This window comes from Octopus sinensis, linkage group LG18, assembly GCF_006345805.1.
Source record: "Octopus sinensis linkage group LG18, ASM634580v1, whole genome shotgun sequence".
In the NCBI taxonomy this organism is placed as follows: Eukaryota; Metazoa; Mollusca; class Cephalopoda; order Octopoda; family Octopodidae; genus Octopus; species Octopus sinensis.
Window position 1 is genome coordinate 53,495,566 of NC_043014.1, and position 10,356 is coordinate 53,505,921.

Consider the following 10,356-nt stretch of genomic DNA (forward strand, 5'->3'; position numbering starts at 1 on the left):
ACATTTGTTAATGGTGTTGTGTGTACCAAAGTCAACCCTGATTGAGCAAATCTAGGCTCAAAAGGCATTCCAGCCATGACCATTCCATCATATTTTCCATAGTATCTCAGATGACATTATCCTATGTGACCTAGTCTTTTTTATTTTCTTAAAGACGGTAGAGTGACCGGAAGATTTGGCTGCTATTTCTACCAGGTAGAGCAACTCTGTAGAGAATCATACATTGATTTGACTTTTCAACATTTAGTCTAAAGTTCTGCTGCCAAACCTCTAGCATAAGTATAATAATAATAATAATAATAATAATAATAATAACAATCCTTTCTACAACAAGCAAAAAGCCTCAAGTTTTAGGGGTAGGGCTAGACAATTACATCAACCCCAGTGCACCACTGGTACTTCTTTCATCAACCCTGTAAGGATGAAAGGCAAAGTCAACCTTGACAAAATCTAAGCTCAGAACATAAAGATGCATGAAATATCACAAAGCATTTTGTCTGACATTTTAAGGATTCTACTTGCTCACCAGTTTTCTTTTTACCACAAAAAAACCAATAGTTTTGAAGGAAGAGGGCAAATCAACTGCATCAACCCCAGAACTTGTATTGCTAGGCATTTTGTCCAAAGGCAGAGTTGAACTTGGCAAGATTTGAACTCAGAATGTAAAGTGATGGGGGAAATGCCCCTGGGAATATTTTCTCATGCTCCAACAATTCTACCAGCACATTGCCTTAGTAATAATAATAATAATGATGATGATGATTATGAAGGTGATTTCTCATATGGGTACAATGCCAGAAATTGTGGCAGGAAGCACCTCCCTGTACCAAATATGGTATTTATTGAAATCAAGCACAGATGTAGGAAAGGTAATCTCAACAACAGGCATTTAAGTCCAGCATTACCATTTCTCTTAATCCATTTATCTCTCAATTATAACACAACAAGCCACAAATTTTGGAGCAAGATTAACCTCACTTCTTGACAGTTGTATCAATCCCCAATCCCTACCAGGGTACAAACAATATCAACCCCAGTACTTAAGTGGTATTTATCCTTTGGACATTGGAAGGTCGAAAGGCAATGCCACAAAAATCAATAGAGAGGATGGAAAACTGGGGGGTCGGGGAGAGGAGGAGGAGATAGGAAATGAAAAGTGAACAGATACATATTTTAGTAACGTCCCAATTGGTGAACTAAGAGAGAGATAGAGAGAGGGAGAGAGAGTCTGAAGTGTGACCTAACAGTCTCCGGATATTTGAGATTGAGAGAAATGTGGAAGGGCCAAAAGCTTGTGTGGAACATGCTGCAGTAACAAATTGTGCACCTCATTTGTCTTAGGCCAGTGTTTTTCATATTGGGGGGACCGACCTGTGGAGACTGAGCAATTTTAGAGAATTTCGATAGTTCCACAATTTTTGAACTTGTTAAACATCATGAAGAAAGAAGAATTATACGAGTTCAAAAATCTTTTCTCATTAAAAGACAGAAATTGTAGGGATAGCGAGGTAAGGGGTGTGTTGGGGAGTTTGAGAACCATTGACCTATAACTCAATCAGGATCAATCGTAAGTCAAAACAGATTTTTTAGGAGCAGAGAAAAATACCTGGGCAAGATGGAAGACAAAGATGACAATTGCATCTTTGTCAATATACTTTCTAAATAATAATTGTTTCTAAGTTAGGCAGAGGCCAGCAATTTAGAAAGGAGTTCCAGTCAATAAAGTAATCCCTTGACTATTGCAGGTGTTACGTGCCACCCCCACAGGTGAAAGTCCACGAAGGAGAAACAGTACTGTACATTTGTTTTTATTATTTTTATAATCTGTATATATTTATTTTATTATAAATGCAAAACACCACTCGGGAGGAATTGACGTAAGCTTAAATAATGAACCATGATAGATGAACCACAAAATGGCAAGGGATCACTGTGGTTCACTCTAAGTACTCAACTTGTACTTTGTCCTTCAGCCTTTTGAGGTTGATAAAAGAAAACAGATCTAGGTGGGATTTGAACTGAAAACAAAGACATGGGAGTAAATACTGCAAGCAATATTTAACTTGTTCTAATCAACCTACTAACTCACCAAATAATAATGTCTTTTCTACTCTAAACACCAGTACTCAACCCCTAAAGAATGAAAGGTAAAGTCAACCTTGGCAAATTTAAACTCAGAACGTACAGACAGATGAAATACTGCTAAGCATTTTGCCTGACATGCTAACGATTCTGCCAGCTAATTGCCTTAATAATAATAATTTCTTTTGTAAACACAAAGGCAGGAATTTGGAAAAAGGGAAGTGAATCAATCCCAGTAGTTAAGTGGGACTTATTTATTGACACTCCCAGCCCCAGGAAGATGAAAGACAAAGTCAATGTCAGTGGGAACTGAACTCAGAAAATGAAGAGCTCAAACAAACAACAAAAAACATTATGTTTGATCCTAAAACAACTCGACTAATCCATCAGCGTTTGTCATCAAATAATAAAGCAAAATTATAGTTACAGTGAAATTGAAGAAGAGAAATAAAAAACACAGGAAAAAAACCCATCAAAAATGGTCAAAGAAAAACTCAAAAATGCAACAAAGAACTATTTGCCTTATTACTTTGGTTGAAGTCAGTGTTTTGAATATATTTTAAGAAATTTCAGAAAATTATGAAAGAAAATATTTTAATATTTTCAAATAGTTTGTCTCAGAGAAGCAGAACGTCTAAGAGCAGCTGGAATTAATGGAATTAAGGAAGTAAAAATATGAGAATCGAAAACTGGATAAGAACACTTTGTTAACGCTTTAAAAGTATGGTCTGCGTAAAAAAGAATATTCACTTTGCAACTCAGGCAGGTGTCTTCTAGCAGAGCCTGGAGTTGACCAATACAGTGTGAATGTGATTTAGTAGACAGAAATAATGTACAAGTTCATTATGAGTGTGTGAAGTTGAGTGTCTTGAGAGAAACAGTGTCTAGCATCATCCACTGCAGTGAAGCAGGCCCAATTAGAAACCCCTGCCTTACACTGCTAATTCATCAGAATAACTTGTATGTAAATATCTGGTAGAAGAGAAATATAATAGAAATATTGGTTTCAAATTTGGGCACGAGGTCAGCAAGTTTGGGGGGGGGTGCGATTACATTGACCCACCCCCACTCCCCAGTGTGCAACTGGTACTTATTTTATTGACCCTGAAAGGGATGAAAGGTAGAGCTCGGAGTGATTTGAACGCAAAATGTAAAGCTGGAGGAAATGCCAGTGAGCAGCACAATGCTCTGAGTGCAAACAATTCTGCCATCTTGTCACCTCAGATGGAACAGAAGGATTAAAAGGCATTTCATGTAAGGTGCCACCAATTTACCATTTTATAATTATGATGTGATCAAACATTTTTGAGGTGGTGGGCATGGAAAAGATCATTATATCGATCTTAGTACTTGATTGGTACTTTATTAGACTCTAGAAGGATGAAAGGTATCAGTGGTTACTAGCAAGATTTGAACACAAAACATAGTCACAATAAATGCCATTAATGCATTTTGCCCAATGCTCTAACCATTCTTACAATCTAAGAATGTACCAACATCTAACAATTCCTTGAACATTTGACATCTGGTGTAATGCTGTCAACAAGAGAAAGGATGAGAGAAAAATACTGCTCATTGTTTCTTCTGTCAGTTCTGGTCAAAGACACTGCTAGGAACCTTTCACTGCTTATTTTTCAGAAAATGTATGAAGAACTATTTGTATCCTCTCATCTTTTTTATTTTTTAAGGGTGTGATTTGAAGAAAATTTGGCTGCTATTTTTAGCAAGTTAAACTAAATTAAATTGAAATAGAACAAAGATGATTTCCTGAGAAACTGGAGAGAAGCAATACATATGTGTCTGATCTAGAAAGAAACTGTTCCTTTTCTAATGTTGGCTGTTGATGAAATCCTTTGGCCTGCTACTTCAATCTTGGCCACTCACCTTTTAGATCTTGTTGGACACTTAACTCTATTGGTATAAATTTGACTGAGACCATATATCTGGCCCTGTTACACAAGACATACTAAGGTAACCCTACTTAACTGTTTACCATTCAAACTACTCCGTCAAATGTATTGTGCTTATCTAATCGCATTGTTCCGAGTTAATTACACATTAGTCTATAGCTTTGAGATTTCAATGATGAGACTGTTTACTTCTTGAAGGACATTGTAAGGTGGTTGTAAGAGGCCGAATCTGGCTAGTTTTAACATAAAACAGGGGAAATATTTTAGCTGGATATGGCCAGAACATCTCTGATCATAGGTAAGTCTCTCCTTTTAATTTCTATTATCTTCAAGCATCTTAGCATCAGATATCCAATGGAATGATCACAGTTGGAAAGGATTGCCAACAGGGTACATTTCAGCTGGATATGGTAAGTTTAAATTAAATGCTAAACGGTTAAATTAAAGTTTCAAGTCCTAATTTAATGAAATATGTTCCATAGACAATCTTATTAAATGACAAAGTTATTTGATTTAAACCTCAATAAAAACTTATCAAAATTAAATGAAATGTGTAAATATTGTGATCTATAGTTAATAAAAGGTTCAAAACACCGAAAGAGAAGCTAATTAAAACTGCTGTGTGTGTGTGTGTGTGTGTTACTTGCAACAAAGTGGACCCACCTCAATCCGAGCAATAAAACACAAAACTGTCAACTTCTCTCTCAGCTGATGACTATTTCAATGACCTATTAACTCCACCATCTGCACCTACTGAACTGATAAACCTATCTATCTGTCTACCTCTCCACCACCACCACCACCACCACCACCACCATCATTACATTGCTTCACTACTTCAATGGTATTAAGTACATTATGCCATAAATTTTGTCGATTTTAAAGTTAAAGGTTTTCTTGAGATCTTGCTCTGATCCAGCAAACTTATCTATGATCTGAGATGTTCCAGTCATGACCATCCCATCAGTATTTTTAAGACAACATAATCTAAAACTACACTATCAAACAAAGCATATCTATGACTGCATGATCAGATTTCAACAAGACTTACCACAGTTTACCTAGGGCTACATTATTAGATGTAGTGTTTCTTGAATTGTTATTAACTTAGTATCTGGAACCATTAAAATTAAGCAAATGTTTTAAAGTTAGACTTGGGAGGCCTTTTGTTTTGGCCCGAGGCCAACATGGTATTGCAGGACACCATTATCCAATGTGTCCTTCCTTGCTTCAAGACGGCAGGGTTGATTAGAGGAAGATTCAGCTGCTATTTCTTGTTGCGGTTGAACAATTACTGCAGGAGGGAGGTTGCTCTTCATCTCGATCACAACCAACTGAACATTTCTGGATGTTCTATTTCCCATTTTCAACCAGACATCTTAATTAACCAGTGTGCCATTCTCAGTCCCACAGAGCATTCACCTCAATGCCGCCGCCAGACAAACCCACCCCACCCAACAAAGTCACCAATGATGATGCTTCCACAACCACACAAGACTGCATGTTTACTTAGTGTTTTTCTTTTTCACCAGATTTCCTTCTCTCTCCACTTCAGGTCAAGTACCACCTTCCAGCTACTTCATCACATAAAGTGGCTGAACATTATCAAGCAATTTAAGTTCAAAGAAATGGTGCTCATGGTAGACAAGTCAGGCTTGAATGGAGGAAATGTTTGTTTTCATAAATTAGACAGATTTGAAAATTGAAATTTAGATGCAGGTGGTATTGCTACTGGGTAGCTTTGATTAAGCTGAAATGTGCCACATGTGTTGTCAGTCCTGTCCAGCTGTGTGACCATTCCATTGGATTTCTGATGCTAACATGCCTGAAGACAATAAAAATTAAAAGAAGAAATATTACAGCAGACCCATCTTAAATTGAGTCAAAATTAACTCCTCCTTCCGTCCCTAAGTAACTTTTAAGAGTTTGGTGCTTGACTTCAAGTTTGTGGCCTTAAACTAAAGACAAATATAGCTTATACACAATTACCAGACAAGTCCATCAAGAGGCCATCCCCCATGAATAATGGAGCATTATTGCCATCAACGATAACAAATGTAAAGGAAAAAAAAAACCCAGAAGGCTCTCATCTTCTCACAATATTCGCCATCACTGCTGAAGAGGTCACTAAAGTCATTAGAAGCTATCAACTAATTTCTACAAAATGTCCTCAACATTTGAAAGAACGTCATGGCTGCTCTTACTGCTAAATATTTTGGTGTATCTGCATCATACAGAGCTTCTTTGCCAGCCTTCAATTCCATCATCTAAGCCTGCACTGGAACCCATACTGACCCCTTTTCCACATATCATGGTCAATTCCCCACATAAAAACACAATCTTGTCTTCTTTCCAGCTGACTTTTTCTCTTTGATGAGTCACTTCAAAGCCTCCTGATTCCAAGTTTTATTTAATGTTTGGAATTTCCTTCCTAATTCTTAGAAACTAATCCTCAACATAATCCATCTTAAACTCTTTTTTTCATGACCAAGAGAACTACAATAAACAAGAGGGGGCTGAGAATGTAGCCTTGATGGAAACCTATCAGTTAAGCTCTCCACTGTCCCTGAACAGGACTGTCATGGCTCTCCCCAATCAGATCTACACCTGGTTTTCTCAGCACCACCAGACTATAGAGAGTAGTAACAGGTGCAAAGCCAGGGAATGCAAGGTGTTGTGGCTAGTTCTAAGCTTCAGAGCTTCTCCCGTAGCTATGTCACTATGATGAGGGTGTATAGGTATATATACTAATATAATATACTGATCATTTGGTGTACATTGTGAATATCTTTTTCCCCTGTGGTTGATTTTTATCTGTTATGTCATTTTCACCTGCCCAGGTAGGTTGAATACAGGTAAGATGATTATTATGTGTATTACTGTAAAAACCATGCCAGAGCAGGCAGAAGAACTCAACAGTCCTCCTCTGGTTTAGGCAGCTCTTGTCAAACCATCGACCCCATGCTAGCATGGAAAACAGACATTAGATGACAATGAAACAAATCATTAGCAAACACCATTACTGAACTCGAACTTCTAGGCAGCCATTTTAACTGCCAGGAAAATACGGAGATTTTCACCTGATAAAATGCAAAAAAACCAGAAGCACAGGGTGCAAATAAGATGCCTTTTGAGTGGAGTTTCAACTTTGATTCTCACACAGAAGAGTGCTCAGCTCTTCTTTCCACACCCAAACAACACTATTTGAATAGTAGTTAAAGGGGGAGTGTCTGGTGATAGTTGTGGTTATTCAAGATGGTTAACAGAATTCATATCTAAGCTCACTGTTTGCATGGCAGTGCCTTCCTCTGGCTCTCATCCATGCTCTTTTTTAACTCGACTCCAGTTGCTGGCACAACAATAAAAGGCAACTGTTGTAGGTTAAACAGTCATATCTCTTATCAAATACTGGTCTAAATATAAATAATTATTAATATTATTTTTATTTGCCAAGGAAATATGGATTTAGACTGGCCCTAAATTGGATTTGACTTGGCCAATGAGAAAAAACAACAGAGGCCAACAGGGATATTTTGGATGCAGGTTCAACCGAAGTCTGTAAAGTGAATGCTAATGCAAAATAGAAGCCAACCAGTTAAATACCAGTCATCTTCGACTTACAACGATTGGTGTACCAGCTCCCAGCAACAGTAATAAATATAGTCCAGTTGAAATCTAATGGGTTTAATTTCTTAGAGATTAACCCATCTCCGGATGATGTCAACTAACAAATGCTTCCCCTAAGTTTGGTTATCGATCACCTCAGTGTTGGATGACTCTCCTGTTGCGGAGACATCGAAGCAACCTCGTATTTGTTTATAACACAACTGCTTGAGTCTCCAAAATGTTTGACTAACACCTGTTTAATACAGAATGCTGAGAGGGACTTCTACCTGAGAATCTACCTTAAGAATGTCAAAATATAAAACAAAGCTATGTAGATCTATAGGCCGACTTACAACCAGTCAATCGGAACCAATTGTAGTCGTAAGTTGACGACAACCTGTACTCAACAACAATCCTAAAAAATCCAAGACGCTGGGGTACCCAAGTCAGAATCAATTAGAATGTAGATTCCAACTAAATGTAAACTGTAGGTGTGAGGAAATTTTTAATTTCACAAATACTAGTTTGATTAGCCTAGAATTGTTTACTTTCAGGATAATTTTATAGCAGTTCTTCACGCATGAATTCACAACATAAAGAGAGTTAAAAACTGACAGTTTTTTAATACTTTACAATCATAACAGAGGGAAAATATTTTTATCAGGGTGTTATAGATGATGATGATGATGACGAAAACAAATGTGATGCAGAAATCAGTATTTTTACTGCTACTGGGAAAAAATGCTCCTACAAAATCATCAAATTTAAAGACTCTTGTATAATTTTTATCTTAAAGTATCAGAAATTGTGAGGGAGAGAGAGAGAGAGAGAGAGAGAGAGAGAGAGAGAGAGAGAGAGAGAGAGAGAGAGAGAGAGAGAAATGAAACTTTAGATGATATCATTGAAGAAATTTTGTGCAAGTCATTCTCAATTCAACATCTGCATGATGAATAACATGGATTGTGTACAACAAATGAAATGGTTATGGGTTGTGCAACAAGAGATGGATTAAAGAGATTATGATGCAGCTACAGAGATTGGCCAAGATGAGGCAAGAAACCTTTATTGTGTGAACCCTTAAAATAGATGCTACTCTCCAGAGACGCACTAGAAAAGGAGTCAGGTGATACCTCACGGAAGGACTTATTCCATGATGAAGCATTTCTTTGAACTAAAAATCTTTCTTGAAAATTTGGATCAAGGAAAATGGTTGACCAATTCAGTGGACACAAGTGGCACCATTTGGGGACATTTTTAACTGGCACCAACATGCTGGAATCTGAGGAGTTAACACCTGGGAGATTCTTGTTGGAGTGAAATAGCTCTGACATATCACCTGAACAAAAATAGGGGATTGATTAACTATGGTTTTGTATATTCAATGGAAAAGAAAAAGAGAGTCTTTTATTGGATAATCCAATCAAACTGTTCTTCATGGAACTATAACCAAATTGCTAAAGGAAAATAGGCTCGTTATGAAGTAGCAATTCTTACGAAAGAGTTACAAGATGATACCCAAGGAATGAAAAAGCCTTGATAACTCAGAATCATCTTGAATAAAATGCAACATCTCAAAGTAAAATGATGCCACTTGAACATAGAGAGCGACTAAGAGATGTCCAAGTACAGAAATTTCAGTAATTTTCTTTTTTCTTTTTCAATGAATTAAAAGAAGCCTGAAAGTATAATCTCATCATCAGAAGTGAGTTGAGAAGTGAACTGTTCTTATCCAGATGTTATTAGTCATGTACCGAGGACTGTAACAGCAATGTCACCTACACAAGCCTGGGGTTGAAAAATTGGCTTTTTTTAAAAAATTTTATACTGAAAATAATCAAACTAGATTTAAGGGCTTCTATGAAGGACAATAAAATCTGGTTTAAGTAATTCCGTAAGAAGATGTTAAATTTCAGATTTGGATTTTTGCCTCTACCCTCAATTCTATATTTGTAGGGATTAATGTTTAATCTGTTTTTAATCTCAAAAAGAAGAGACGATTATGTAGCCAACTGTGTTTATTTTCAATGATGATCATTTATTGTTTTAAGTATTTAAGTTTTAGTTTTAACCTTGAATTCTTGTTGTAAGATGTACTTTAGATTTTTGAAAGAGCAATGAATGCTTTCACTGATTCTCTTTTAGCTTATTCTTTTATATTCCAATAAACCATTAGTTTTCAATTGTCATATTTATTCTGTCAAGCTACAGACATTCCCTTGCCACTGTCAACTGCAACCACTTAAAATTACCAGATTCAAAACCTCTCTCTCTCTCTCACACACACTTTTTAACAGGTTTTCAGTAAAATAACCTTCTTTGTCGTTAATGAGATTGTATTTGGAACCTCTTTTATCAAAAAGTTCTTACATAAATTTTGAATTGATGTTTTAATTTAACTTTAATTGAACAACAACAATGAACTAAATTGCTAATTAGTTAATACAGATTCATCAGTTAAATATAAAAGTTGTGGATTTAATATAACTTCAGATGCCCCGTGAACAGTTGTTGGATCATGAGCAAAAGATATGTTGAGGTATAATATGTCCAAATCAGTCAGCTCTGAGCAGTTCTGACCCCACGCAGCCCTGCACTCTTTCCATTTTTTTTGTCTGTTGAACACCAGTAAAAATGGGGACTTGCTTTCACAATGCACATCCAGGCGTCAATAAAGGAATTTGTATTGCAAGCCATATTGTATAATGTAGACACTTTCTACCCAAAGAAAACCACAGAGAAGTCATGGGATGACCTAAGG